The sequence below is a fragment of the Dendroctonus ponderosae genome, unplaced genomic scaffold, assembly GCF_020466585.1.
Source record: "Dendroctonus ponderosae isolate FM_Combo_2020 unplaced genomic scaffold, Dpon_F_20191213v2 Dpon_F_20191213_1, whole genome shotgun sequence".
NCBI classification, from domain to species: domain Eukaryota; kingdom Metazoa; phylum Arthropoda; class Insecta; order Coleoptera; family Curculionidae; genus Dendroctonus; species Dendroctonus ponderosae.
The window spans coordinates 19,161,303-19,175,003 of NW_026017110.1; the positions used below are offsets into that span (position 1 = coordinate 19,161,303).

The following is a 13,701-nucleotide window of genomic DNA, read 5'->3' on the forward strand; positions in this document are numbered from 1 at the left end:
TTGTGAAAGTGTCCGATTTTATTCAAAAATTAATTTTTTTGAAATTTTTGAATATTGAAATTTGAAATAAAAAAAAAATTGACACAAAAACAGGTATATGGGACTATAATTCCATAATTTATAAACGTAAAAGAAGTAGGGAACTAATTAGTCTCTTATATTCTTGCTGTTTTCTGTCCAATTTCAAGTTTATAAATGCGTCATTTGCGACTGCTTAAGGAAAACTGTAGATGAAGATTACAATACTTGCGAGGCGAAAGAAGGCGAAAGAAAATTGAACAAAACAAGGATATTTAAAAACCAATAAAAAATCAAAGATCTGCACATGTTTCTTTGCGGGAAGTTGTTAATAAAATTTTAGGACAATTCTTTTAGAATGTTCCACTAGGGGAAATTGAGTTATTTTCTCTTTTAATATATATACAATATATAACATCTTTATTTCCTTCGAAAAGGGCTATCAACCACCTGGTCTTTCTGCCCTTTCCCTTTTAATAAAGGGTGGACAAATTAATTGACCGCATGGTTTAATTAAATAACACTAATACAATAAATATACTGATCCCTTCAACCCCTAGGCTGTTTGCAAGAAACGACAACAAAATTGTATTAATACCTACATGTTTCTACGCTGGAAGCTAATAATAATATTTGAGGACATTAATTTTAGAATTTTCCACTAGAGAAAAGTAAGTTATTTTCGCTTTTCGTAAAGGGCGGAAAGATTCATTGATCGTGTGGTTTGATTATATGAGGCTAATATAATAAATAATAAATATACTGACCTTTCAACCCCTGGGGTCTTTCCAGGCAACAAGAAAATTGTATTAATATCTTATTATATGAGCAATTAATTATTGCGCTTATTACTAAATGATAGTATTTCAAAATCCTTATTTAATAAAATTGCTAAACGAATGTTTCCAATTCTAAAGCTCTCTAAAGAGTTTGAGATAATTTTAAAGAATTTGTTGTTGTTAAAAGTTAAAAGCGGCATATGAAAGAAATAAACTCAATTTTAATGGAAACATTTCTTTTAAAAGATCGTTAAATTCTTGTAATAGTTAATTAATTAGTATGAGATGATTTTATTTGATGTGTGTATTTTGATAATGTTTGTCCTTAATTTATTCCACGACGTTTAAAAGTTGTTAGCTAGTTAAGTTTGTTAAAAACAGTATGAAACATTATGAAAAAATTGTTGTTGTCTACAGATGGAAAAACTCGAAATTCCATTTTAAAATTGAATTAATTTAGTTTTTGAAACTAATACTAGAAAACTTGTGAAATTGTATTTTGATAAAATCAACCACTACTTTTTAATTTTGTTTAATTATTTGCGTAAAAAATCGCTTCTTGCCTGTTTTTGTCAATTCGTAATGTCGGTAAACACCTGTTATCGTCGATAACTGGAATAAGGCCAAATTTTATTTTAAATCCCGATTCATTTTTTTCGTGAAACAAAGACGCTATTTGAAATTAAAATAATTATAATCACCTGAAARCATCTGACTGTAAAACTCTGTTTTTCAACATCAGTTTAGTTTGATGACAAAGTTTGTTTTTGTAATTTTAGAATATAATTACCTAAGTATAAAAGTAGCATACATAGAATTAAATATATATATATATACAAACATAAAAATATATTTTATGATTATTTATACATACATTGGACATAGACTGGACGATTTAAAAAAGTATGCTGTTGTTATGAGAAAACTCAAGAAAATACAAACATCAAACTTTAAAACAGTTCAGGTTCAGATATTGCCTGCAACATACTGCAATTTTGTATCACTTAAACGATCTACCTTGTACCGTTTTATTAAATAAATATTATGTGACAGATAAATGCACGAACCAAGAATATAAGAATATAACGAGAGGGATATGAAACCTTTTGGGAGTCGTAAAGCAAAGGTTCATGAGCGGGCTAACGGCTAAAAGGTCGATGTTGGTAAATAATAAATTTGCACTTCGTTTGGATATCGATTTTACACAAGAACAGAACCCATATACTATAAATGGAAAATAAATTTGAGTAAACCATCATTTTATCTGGTATTAACTTCAGTTATTTTTAATTATATTTACATAAACAATCTTCATTCCTTAAGAAACCGGCTATCTACTAAATCGGTCTTTATGCTCTAAATGTCTTTATACTCGATATAGATCTTAGGGCTATTTGTTCAGTTATTTGTGCGTGTTATTTTGTTTTATTGGATGCAGTTGTTCGCAGTATGTGTTCGTAATCCAGCAGAGATTTACTTGTCCATTTTTGTGGCAGTTTTTGCGCTAATTTCTTTGTCTTTGCAATTTGTTGTAATCGGAATTTATGTTTTAGGTCTAGTACTATTCCTAGGTATGATTGTAATTAAAAATTTAAATTAAAAAATTAAATATTTTGGGGTGTTGAGTAGGTAGTTTGTATAACAGTTCTTTAAACCCTACTCTCTCCTTAAATCGGCTTTATCGATGTTCTTGGCGAAGGCATGCGGTGGGATCGTTTTTGTGGTGTTGTTTGTTTGTTACTAGTTAGTACAAATGTGAGTGTATAATTGAGTGTTTAAAACCGAATTAGTATGAGAATATGCATTTTCTGATTGTTGTAACTTTTCAATTACCTTGTGGGAAAACTATAGACGAACCACCTATTTAGATTGTCCAAGTCCAACGAAACTTATTTAGGAAAGAGCATTTTGTATGTTTTACTTTTACATAAATTTAAAATGCTTTTCTTTGCCTTTAGTTGACATTATGGTTTAATTTCAGATTTTCCCACACAAACTGTTCTCTTTTAGGATATCGAAAACCGCTCACTTTCTTCAAAATCACAGACAATATCAGATTACTTGTCACTAGCGTTCCATAATCGTATCCTCTGAACATAACACTTTTGGAGAACAACAACAGGAAAATCAGTAATCCATCAATTCCCGAAAGCCTTTAATGTATAAAAGTATGTCGCTTTATATAGGGTGCGCCATCTGAAACGAAACCGAGCCAATTTCCCTCTCTTAATTGAAAAGATAAACAAAAATGTTCGGACACGTCAACATTAGTGTGGTGGAAAGGTTTTCTAATAAATATTTGCGGTGATTTATTTCACCCACTGAGCAGGAGTTAAACCACCCCTAAAATGTTGAATGGGAAGAGTGGTGATACATCAAATTGAAGGTGCTTTAGTGTGATTTATGATGTTACAAAAATGTGCTACATTTTATTCACCAAAAAATGTGAACAAAGGACGCAAAAAATTAAAAGAAAATTCATGGAAAATCACCCAGGAACCCTACATGGACTTACGTTTGTGCAAATAACTCGAAAACGAAGACAGATACAGAAAACTGTAAGAGATCAGAAAATTCTTAAATTGAACAACAAATTCAAACATTTGTTCGGTCGAAGTCAGTGGCGCACCACAGAAAAGTTCGAGAGGGTAAAAGGGGGTATGCCTCTAGAAAAAAGAACATCCCATAAATTTTCCCAATCAGCCGCCTTCCCTACGGGTAAAGGGTCAAAACATTAGCCTACGTAAAATTGAGCAAAATGGACATGGAAAAAAAAACTTAAATCGAAACTAGACTTGTTTTGATGTCTTTTACACGCCCCTGCTCTGTGTCCATAAGGTTGTAAATCACCCTGTATATGATTTTTGGCTTTGAAGAAGTAAGAACCCAACCGATCATGTTGGGAAATTTTATGCAAACCAGACTACATGCTTGTATTTTGACTAAAGTAAAGAATTTTCAACAATTTGTTTAAGTTAAATTTCAGTTCTGTTAGTCTAATTAATTCAACTGGAAATTACTTTAGAACGTTCATGAACAATTGAGTTTAAATTATAACAAAAAATATAAGAGTAATCAGTTTGCACCCGATAAATTTTTGAAGTAAAATCCAACTATGACTTCGATATTTTAATTCAATTCGAGCGATTTGAATTAAAATAACTTTGTGAGAATTCTAAAATGTGCATTAACACGATTTTTTTTGTTACTCGAAAAAATGATGCGTTTTATGAATAAAATACAAAGAAGCTTTTTTGCTCAATAGCACAAGCATTGAAAAGGTAAACTCATTTGTTTCATAAGCCAGTGATGTATAATTTTCTTCAAAATATTGAATGTCAATCGGCACGCGCTTCACTGGAAGATAAAAAATGTGTCATTCTGGCCATTATCTTGGCCACTGAATAGGTATTGATGGCTGCGAAATTTCTATAAAATATATTGAGCGCTTTCGGAAATATTAACACAGTTTTATGATTTTTAATACAAAAAACTGGTATGTTTATAGGGATGTTAGCAATCAGCCCAGCAATCACCTCCTAAAGTTTATCAGGGTACTGCTGAATCAGTGACAATCACAATCAATTAGCTCTGCAGTCTATTAAACAAACCGTTTTGAGCAATTATATGCGCAGCCGAAAATTTTACAAATATGTGACAGACAAGAACATTTCATTTCTGTTCTTTTGCATTAATTTCTGATGTGCAGTGCGTATTTTTAGTCTCCATCAGAAAATAACCGATTACTACTGGCTGCTTCAAAGCTACTTTTGAAGTACCTACCATAAATCGCCCCAAAAAACCGTCAAATTGATGTATCACTCGATCCCCTTTCTTATTTTGAAATCGGGGGCGATTCATCCCCTATTCAGGAAATAAGGGCAAATCGCCTCAAGTTTATAACAGAAAACCTTTCCTTTCCAAGTTGACTGAGACTGAAAGAGTTTTGTATCAACCCAGAAAACAACTCCGTTTTGTTTTAGCTGGCGCACTCTGTATATGAAAACAGTGCCGTACCGGAAGGTCTCTAAAGGTGCGTAAGTAATTCAGAACAAAATAAGCAGTCTTTAATTAACGACTGACTTTATAGGACTAGTACATAATACAATATCAACGAAGCCTTAGAATGCGCCACTGTTGTGGAAAAAATTGGCAGTTTCATGTACAATATATGTGACTTCCTTGGACTATGGTCAATGTATTATGTTATAAGATTTCCTATTCTTGAAATTCAATAAATGATATATTATTTTCATCACATTTTAATTTGGACTTCTTCTAACAGACAATGTTTGCTGGATAAATGATAGCTAAATAATTAATTTCCTGAAATAGCCATTACATTTTTTTATTGGCAATACTTTCTTTATAGTAAACTTGTAGGGTCCATTTGTTCCCCAAATCTGTTGAGAGTAATACACTATTTCCAGTTGAAATATTTGCATTTTGCCGCATACCCTTTTCAACAAAGAGGTACATAAAGGGGGTTTTAGTGGCGGTTTGCCTGCAATTTTCTCCCAAACTTTTCAAGTTTAGCTTGTTTAAAGTCATCCTTTACAGTATATGTGGCCATTCCCTTGACGGTAGCTTTACTTAGTTAGTGTATGGTTAGGGAGCGATGCCACTTATTTCCTTTCTCTTTTTCAATCATTGCGTTGATGTTGCTTATTGCTTTGTTCTGATTTTATTTTGGGCGGTTTCGTGAAAGGCACTCTTTCACTATTATTTGAAGTGAACGACATGGCCAAATTTAAGTTATTGATGATTATTTATTGCTGCTGCAAAGAACATTTTAATTAAATACAACCCAGTTTCACTGCAGCAAATGGGAAAAAGTTATTAAATTGGAAAGCGTCAAATTTCTTCATGATTCGTGTTCATCATTCATGAACGGTGATCGACAAGATCAATCAGAACTTTGAGTTGATTAATCTAGAAAATCTCGATATGTCAGACAACAAAAATGCAATTTACGTCCGAGTCGATATTTGTTGATTATTAATTCATTAAAAACAAACGTTTCGGAATGGACCTATTATTTTTATAATTTGATTTTTCTCTGCGTATTTCTGCGTAGGTACAAAAATAACGCATTTGATATATTTTTTAGAAGAATTGTATTTTGCCCTAATATATGTACATATTTAGTCTCTTTAATCATACAAGTTTTAAAATATATTATATTGATTGATTCACTAAATAGTTACCAAACCAACAATAACAAAGTTATTTTTGTTGTTTTCGGCAATAATTACAGCTACTGGTCATGCATGCGGAATAAATCAATGAGTGCTCAAATCGGAATATTCGCCGCGCTCGTTTATTAAAATGTTTATAGACACAAAAATTATATAACATGCTATGAGCCATTCTTGAAAATGTTTCAATGACCACTTCGTATTACGAGTATATGTGGCGTTTGTATATCGTTAATATACTGAATGTTGCTTTATGAGCTTTATAGAATATACGGCGATGTTACTGAAAACGGGCAGTTTATACGAAATTAAAATATGAACAATTTTATGTATTTTTATTCAGATTATCATTAAAATCCATGGATTTTTTCATGCAACATATTCTGCAGCTACTATTAATCGTCTCCATTCATTTCGCTTAGATCATCCCAGTTTATTAAAAAGGCAATGTTTCTGAACGTGGAATACCAATAAAGTGAGCAGCAAGTTTTGCTGATTTTAAACTCTTGAAATACGTGGTTTTAATTTTGCAAACAACTTCTAGAAATATTGGAAAGTAAAACACACTAACCACAGGACAATAGGAGACCGATAGCGGTAGACAAAGAGTTAATAAATAAAGAGTGAATAGTATTCAATATATTTCAATATAACTAATACGTAATTGAAAAGATGTTTCTAGAAACCACAATAGACGGGTTTGAGAAATTTTCTGCAAAACAAACATGTAATTTTAAATAGATTCAATCAATAAACATTTTCTAGAATTTTCCAATAAAATGAATAAAGTTTGATTTACTCATTTAGGCTACGACGACCTAAATACATTTCCATTGAAAAGTGTAATAATCAAATAAATGAAATAACATAGCAGAAAGACCGATTGGGTCGATAGCCTTTTTCTGTAGGAAATAAAGATTATTTATATATATATGGAATAATATATATATTTTTTAACATAAACAATTTGTGAAAGTAGAATTTATAAAAAAAACGTCTAATCAATCTAGAAAAGCTTCAAAACCTATTAAGCCAATCTCTCTCTTTTTCCCACATAAATTCAGCTGAAAGCCTGGATTATTCAACCCATTAATTTTCTTTTTGATGTTTGATTCTACAATTTAAAACGAACTTCTTGATATATTTTAGTTTTGCCTTTAAAATTACGAAACCGTTAATTCAAAGAACTTTTTTTGCAAACACTGTTTTTCCCTTGTTCTGAAATTGTGCCTATTTTTTAAATATATTTTTGAATTAAAACGCACGTAAAAGCACTTTTACTTGAGTTGCTTAATATTGCCTGCTTTGATGGAGGGTTTGGACCTGAATACAACCTTTTTATTTTCCACTGTTGTTGGATGATTTATTCAAGTTTTTATCGATGGGACTTTTGACGTGAAAATAAATTGGTCATTTATAACAAATAAACAAATCTCAATCAATTTAATCTAAGCTTGAGAGAGGCTAGCTAAGAGGAACTAACTGTTAAAGCGTAGGCCTACTTCAATTTGATTTCTTGATTGCGCACCCCAAAACTATTACAGTATTTTTTGTTTTGGTTTTCTTTTCAACAAATTGCATCATTATTTCATCCACATTTTCCCTGAACATTTGCGTTGCAGTAATCTGTCTTCTGTTTCGTAATTACATTGGCCAGTTTGTTTCGTTGCTCGCTGCGTATAACACCGAAAGTCATTTTTAATTAATGCAATTACTGCTCAAACATAGAGCTGATCTCTTTGCCGCAAATGTCTAGTATCCACCAGTCTGTCTACTACCATTTATTTTTACTTTATTAACGTTTGTAAAATAAACCTTTTTCACAGTGAAGTCTAACTGCAAGCCCAATTCATTAAATTCGCTATAGTTTTCGAAAACTTTATCAGAACAGAGCTTTTCACATCATGTATTGAATCAACCGTTTAATGGAGCGATCGGTATTTTTGGAGTCAGATGGACGATGGTTGTAAATATTTAAGATTCGTAATCATCAAATCAATTACTGCTAGTCTCCGATGTGTGTAATTCTGTTAAATCATATGTGTTTCAGAGCAAAATATTTCCAGGAATTGGTATACGTTTTTATTTTCGTCAAAGCACTTGCGCTCCTTCTTTCACTTAAAGCTCTTTTAGGATGAAGCATAACACGGGACAGGCAAACAATATAAATGAAATATGAAATAACAAAACATTTCTTTATTTGGGCACATCCGTCCAGTCCCGTTATACGCAAGTTATTCGATATTGCTCGTTTAAGAAATAACTTGGGACGTAGAATTTCTCCTATATACATTCTTATTACTGTGTTATGCTTACTTTCCAATGTTATCCCTATCCTAGAATGGCATTCAGCTTTATTTCAGTCAAAGAAATCTTGGATTGTTCTAATGTTCTCAGTTTTCTTCCGTTTTCTTATCCAGCTTTATAATTTTTTATAGTTCTTTCTCATTTAAAAACCTTTCTGATTCATTCGCAAAAACTACATACTTATTTTTTTCACTTAACGAACTGTTACTGTTTCATTTAAATTAATATTAAGATATTTAATTTGTCTTTATACTCTGTTCCTGCTATAATTCCTATGACCTGTTAAGCAGACTCGTGGTTTGACCATTAGGAAGTTAAATCACTTTAACTGCTTTAGATTAGATTCATTATAAAAGCCATATTATAAGACTCAAAGTTACCCTGCCAAATTGGCTACCACTGTAGAATTTTTCACGCTTTTGCCAGATACATATTTATTTTCTTAATAAATCTGTGAAATTTTGCCTGTATATCAAAATTCGTTTATCAAGACAAACTGCTAAGAATTTTTAGTCCAAGTTTTTACATTTTTAGGTGTGAAAATAAACTATCGGAATGAACCATATTTACGATTGATACACTAAATCTATCATCTATCAATCATCTAAATCTTTCAAACACTCTAAATTCTACAATCGAGCGACCATTGCAGATTATAAAAATATCTAAAAGTAACCAAGCGTCACAGGAATTAAGTATTTCAGCACATCCGCTTAACGAGATAAAAATAAACTGAAAGAATCTATCAATTATTGCTCTTAAATATAAGTATGTATACAAAAAAAACACACGCAACGCTATAAACACGTGATAAAAGAAGCTTTTGAGCTTGTTATGATAGAGACAGTATTTTTACTATTTATGTACATACTATCTAGAAGCAGTTAAATATTATTATTTATTTATGTACGTGTTTCGGTATGTATTTTCCGCTCGTAATTAAAATGCAAAACATATTTTCTAACACAAATATTTAATACTAGCAAATAAATTGGGGAAAAGGTAATGAATTAATAATTTCCAAGACTTTATCGCTGATCAACCTGTTTGAATGGGTTGAAGAAATTTAGGCATGAAGGAGTGGTAGGTATTCGACTTTCTATCATTTCGCGCATTTGAGTTCAATACATTTGTCAGTAAGGGTTATTTAGTGTTACCTAGGATTGCAATTTAATTATATCAATAGGAATATTTGCGCGTAAACTGAGACCGAAATGAAACATGAATCGAATTGAACACCAGCAAAAAAACCACTTGAGTTTCAGAAGTCGCATTATCGTTGTTATGCCCTAGCTAAATGAAAACTGTCGTTTTGCAGCAATTTTTGTATGCATAAACATACACCTAAGATGGAACCTCAATAAATAAAATACAACTCTTTAAACTCACCATCTCATCAAAGAAAACTTTTTTCGTCCAGTTCAATATTTTCAACAATTTCCGAAAAATGTTGGTTTGAACTTCGCCATTTTTTAACGTTCCTATTTTTGCTTCTCTCTTTTTGATGATTAGATCTGCGTATCTAAATGTAATTATTAAAATTATTATTTTTTATATTATTTATTAAAATTTGTTGCTTTATTAAAATTTGCGAACCTTTCAACTTTTTACATTTATTCTTCTAGATTTTTAAAAGCGAATAATTTCTTACGGGGGTTAATTTAGGTTTAAAGTTGTTAATTTGAGATTTTTAAATAAAGAGATTTAAAAAAAAAAATAAAAAATAAAAGGTTTTCAATTGCTATCTATCGATACGGCCATTATAACAAAACCGTCAAATAGACACGCAAAATTCAATAATCCAAAAGTTAATTTTTTGTTCTTTTGCAAGAAATAACTATTTAAATTGTGATTCTGAAAAAATTGGCTCTTTTAAAGCCTAATTCGTGCCCTAAAAGTTTAAAGTTTGGTAATTTGCTCGGATACTGTTCAATTTGAAACTTGTTTAGGAGAATGAGAAACTCGACTTTTTAGTTAAAATGTAGCACGATATTTAGAAAATTCTAGTCGAAATAAAAGAGTTCCTATATATGTACATTAAACATTCCTATGCTGGAAGCTTGTTGCCCTGTTATTCTCTTATATTGTGCCTCATAATACTGCCTTTGCTTTCATGATATATAACTTGTATATTCTTCCTAGACATCAATAAAAATACCCAGGTGTTTTCACCTTTATACCTCCCTTGGCCCCATGCCAGCATCGTTTAGGTTTAATGGAATGAAATTTGATAGTTTTATTAATGTTTTGTATGCCTCAGATAACCCGCAAATAACTCTATTTAACTCGTAAACTTTTAGATTATTTCGGAAAATCCAATGTGGTGGCAGGTCAAGGGCTTGTGCTCATTTTTATATCTATTCGGACGTGTACTGAATCAAACTAGTCTCAGCTAAGAGCAAAATAGAGCCTCAAAAAATCTTAATTTATGTAACCCACATTATCTAACTAGTTGTTGGGCAGAATTAAATTTTCGTAAATCCTCCGTTTTTCTCGGGTTTTAGTCAAATAAAACGTTACTGCCTCAACGCTAGTTATCTTCGCACACAATTTATTTCTCTGGTGCAAATCTCTAATTAAACATTTGTCTTTACTTCCTCTTTCCTAACTGTTTTTGGTTTTTCAATTCTGAAGTTTTGCCAAAGTGGATTTGCTCTAGATTACTAAATACGGCTTGAGATTTTATGTAACAGCGCGAAAATCCGCAAACGATATTTATCCAATTTTTTCGAGACTAAAATGTTTTCTTACACGATATATGTTTTCGGAATTAATAAATACAGATTTTTAAACACTTAGTCGTCAAACGTTTTACTATGTTTTGTACAAAAATTTCGTGTTTTGCAGCGGAGCGTATATTTTACAGCTATTTTTAAACGTGCCAAACCAAATGCTTTCAAACACTTCTAAAATGAATTGCGAACGGATCAGGTTAAGTTCTCTCACTTTATTTGCACTGAATTGCAGCTTTTAAAGTATACATGAATACAAATATGTCATCTCGCATAAGGTCGATAAACGTATACTATTCCATACAAATCGTGGACGTAAGTAAACGCTGCAAATCTGCCTGCTTTTGTATTCAAAATTCAATTGTTTAAAGCGATATCCGTTCCCATTTATGGTTTTCAGGATTTTCTATTTTTGTACGGTACGTGTGTCATTACACGTAATGTTAAAGTCTTTATAAATGTTTAGTGACGCATTTAATTGTTGTTTTGGCTTTTTGACTACTTGACTGATAACATGACTTTAAGCTTAATATGCTGGGTAAAGAGAGGAAACGTGCAATTTCTGAAATATTTTCTCAACGTTGTTGCTGATGGTTAATTAGAGAGACCCATTTTATCCCAGTAAAACTAGGAGTTATAGAGTTTAAGAAGCCGCATATATTGGCAAGAAAATTTTGTAATAAGTTTGCTTATATTTGCCTGTATTTGGGTATATAGAGAACCACTGAGTAGTTCGCAGTTGACTAATACATTCTTCCAGAAATAGATAGAATTTACGTGCTGCTTTGCGCTTAAAAATCGCTGTTCCAAATAAAACTAGATTCAAAACCATTTAATTATAAATGGTGAAAGATGGTTGATTATAGCATTGGGCGCAATTAGGACGTATTTGGAAGCATATTTACTTGCAATTCTGCCTTCTTGCTAGCAAAGCTTTAAAACAAAGGAAGCCATCGTAGCAAGTGCAAATTTGACAAAACACTTTTGCATGCCGGTGTGTATGTCGACTTCCTAAATAAATTTGGCGAACGGAAGACATGAAGTCGCAGACTAATTTTAATAAAATTAATATTTATTAAAATACTGCCTAAAATGGTTCACTATTACGTTTATCCTTGACAATACATATAAGTAAATCTTAATGATTCTTATTTCTAAGGTATCAAATCACGGCTAAGCAACAGAGTTCTCAGTATGTTTTTAGTGATGCTGGTGCATTATTCGCGACGGGTTCTGAAAAATCGAGATTTACGTGCTTTTGGACTAGACACTGTGAATTATTATAGTTAATCTATTCTTAAAGGTAATAAATTTAGTTGGAAGAAGTGTCGAGGATAATGGGATTATCAGCAGAAAACGCAAATTTGCATATAGAATGTAGTTGCAAAATTAAACAAGTAAAATCAGCTGTAAGACAAGTTTATAATAGAACATTTTATTTCGTAGCAAAATATTTTCAATCTCGTAAAATATGTAAATGGACCAACAGTTACAAATTAACCCGTTTTTAGTATATAAATAATTATTCAAATAATCTATTTTTCTATTTTAGACAAGTAATAATACAATGGACTACATTTAGCTAGTGGGTCGTAAAGAGCGTATCATAAAATAAATCTTTTTCATATAATTTATAAAAGCGACTATTACCGAAACACGATCGATGAGCTAATATCATAATAAATATCGAGCTTCCATGTGTCATAATAGACCATAAGGCAGGTTAAACTATGAAAAACATAATAATCTTTTCTGGTACACTGGAACTTCCTCTAGAACTAGAATATTTTTATGCAAATATGATGCAATTTTATCAAATAAATCAAAAAGGGTTTATTTAAGTTAGAATTGTTCGAATACTATTTTTCATACATTAACATTCCATTCTATATTTTACATTGGGAAAGATAAAGCTGCTAAAAGCAATCTCTCCTCATACACGCAACTGAGATGCTTCAACTAGAAATAAAAATAACTGTACAGTTTTTGATCTGCAATTTACATAGATAACGTTAAATTACAAACTTTGGGAATGGGATCTGGAATGAATATGTAGAGGGAATGAATGTGTAGAGGGAATAAATTTAAGCCAGTCTCAGCCCTTATTGTTTGTCCATGACTTTCGACACAACGTCTAAAAAATCCCTCCACTTCATCTGAAGAATCACGTATTAATATAACCTCTTCACAACTCACTGTCACCATGTCAGCTTCTTCATTTCTTTTTTTTTTTTTGGTTGTGTCTCCTATTTCAGATACGATTTTCGTCTGATTGTTTGTCTTCGTTTAAAAGTTCTGTTTTTTCTTTTCAATGATCTTTTTCTTAACGGTCATTATCTTTTGTTCAACTTCTTCAGTGGGCCGAATCGGCAGGAGCGCGATAATATTTATTAATCCTAAACCTAAGCTAATACATAAGCTATTGAAGCTTCTTTCAAATTTATACCATTACCTTTTGTATTTGTTAGTATGAAGAAACAAAAATAGTTACAAAAAGAGCCATTTTCAGTAAGGCACACATTCCAAGAGAGCTCACACAAAAAAGATGACGCGGTGATAAAGTGTACATATTTTATAGTTCGAAATACAAAGTCGTCTAAGACGTTTACTTACCTTATCCAGCTGAAAAACTGATAAAAAGCGGTAAGTGATAAAGTATTCATCAAG

General features: G+C 31.4%; 2 protein-coding genes across 5 annotated transcripts in view; one reads left to right on the forward strand and one right to left on the reverse strand.

The window, feature by feature from the left end:
- Window positions 1–13,701, reverse strand: part of LOC109535692 — a 133,231-nt gene that overhangs the window by 40,904 nt on the left and 78,626 nt on the right. The gene's annotated exons all lie outside the window — the stretch shown is intronic.
- Window positions 1–13,701, forward strand: part of LOC109535699 (neuroglobin) — a 44,401-nt gene that overhangs the window by 1,163 nt on the left and 29,537 nt on the right. The window contains exon 1 of one of the 4 annotated variants that reach the window (XM_048670705.1): window positions 11,219–11,349. The exons of 1 other annotated variant lie outside the window; for it this stretch is intronic. The gene's annotated coding sequence lies outside the window, so the exon portion shown is untranslated. Of the gene's footprint in view, window positions 1–11,218; window positions 11,350–12,205; window positions 12,338–13,581; window positions 13,678–13,701 lie in introns of those variants that run through there. 2 more of the 4 variants (XM_048670707.1, XM_048670708.1) reach the window with 2 other exon arrangements.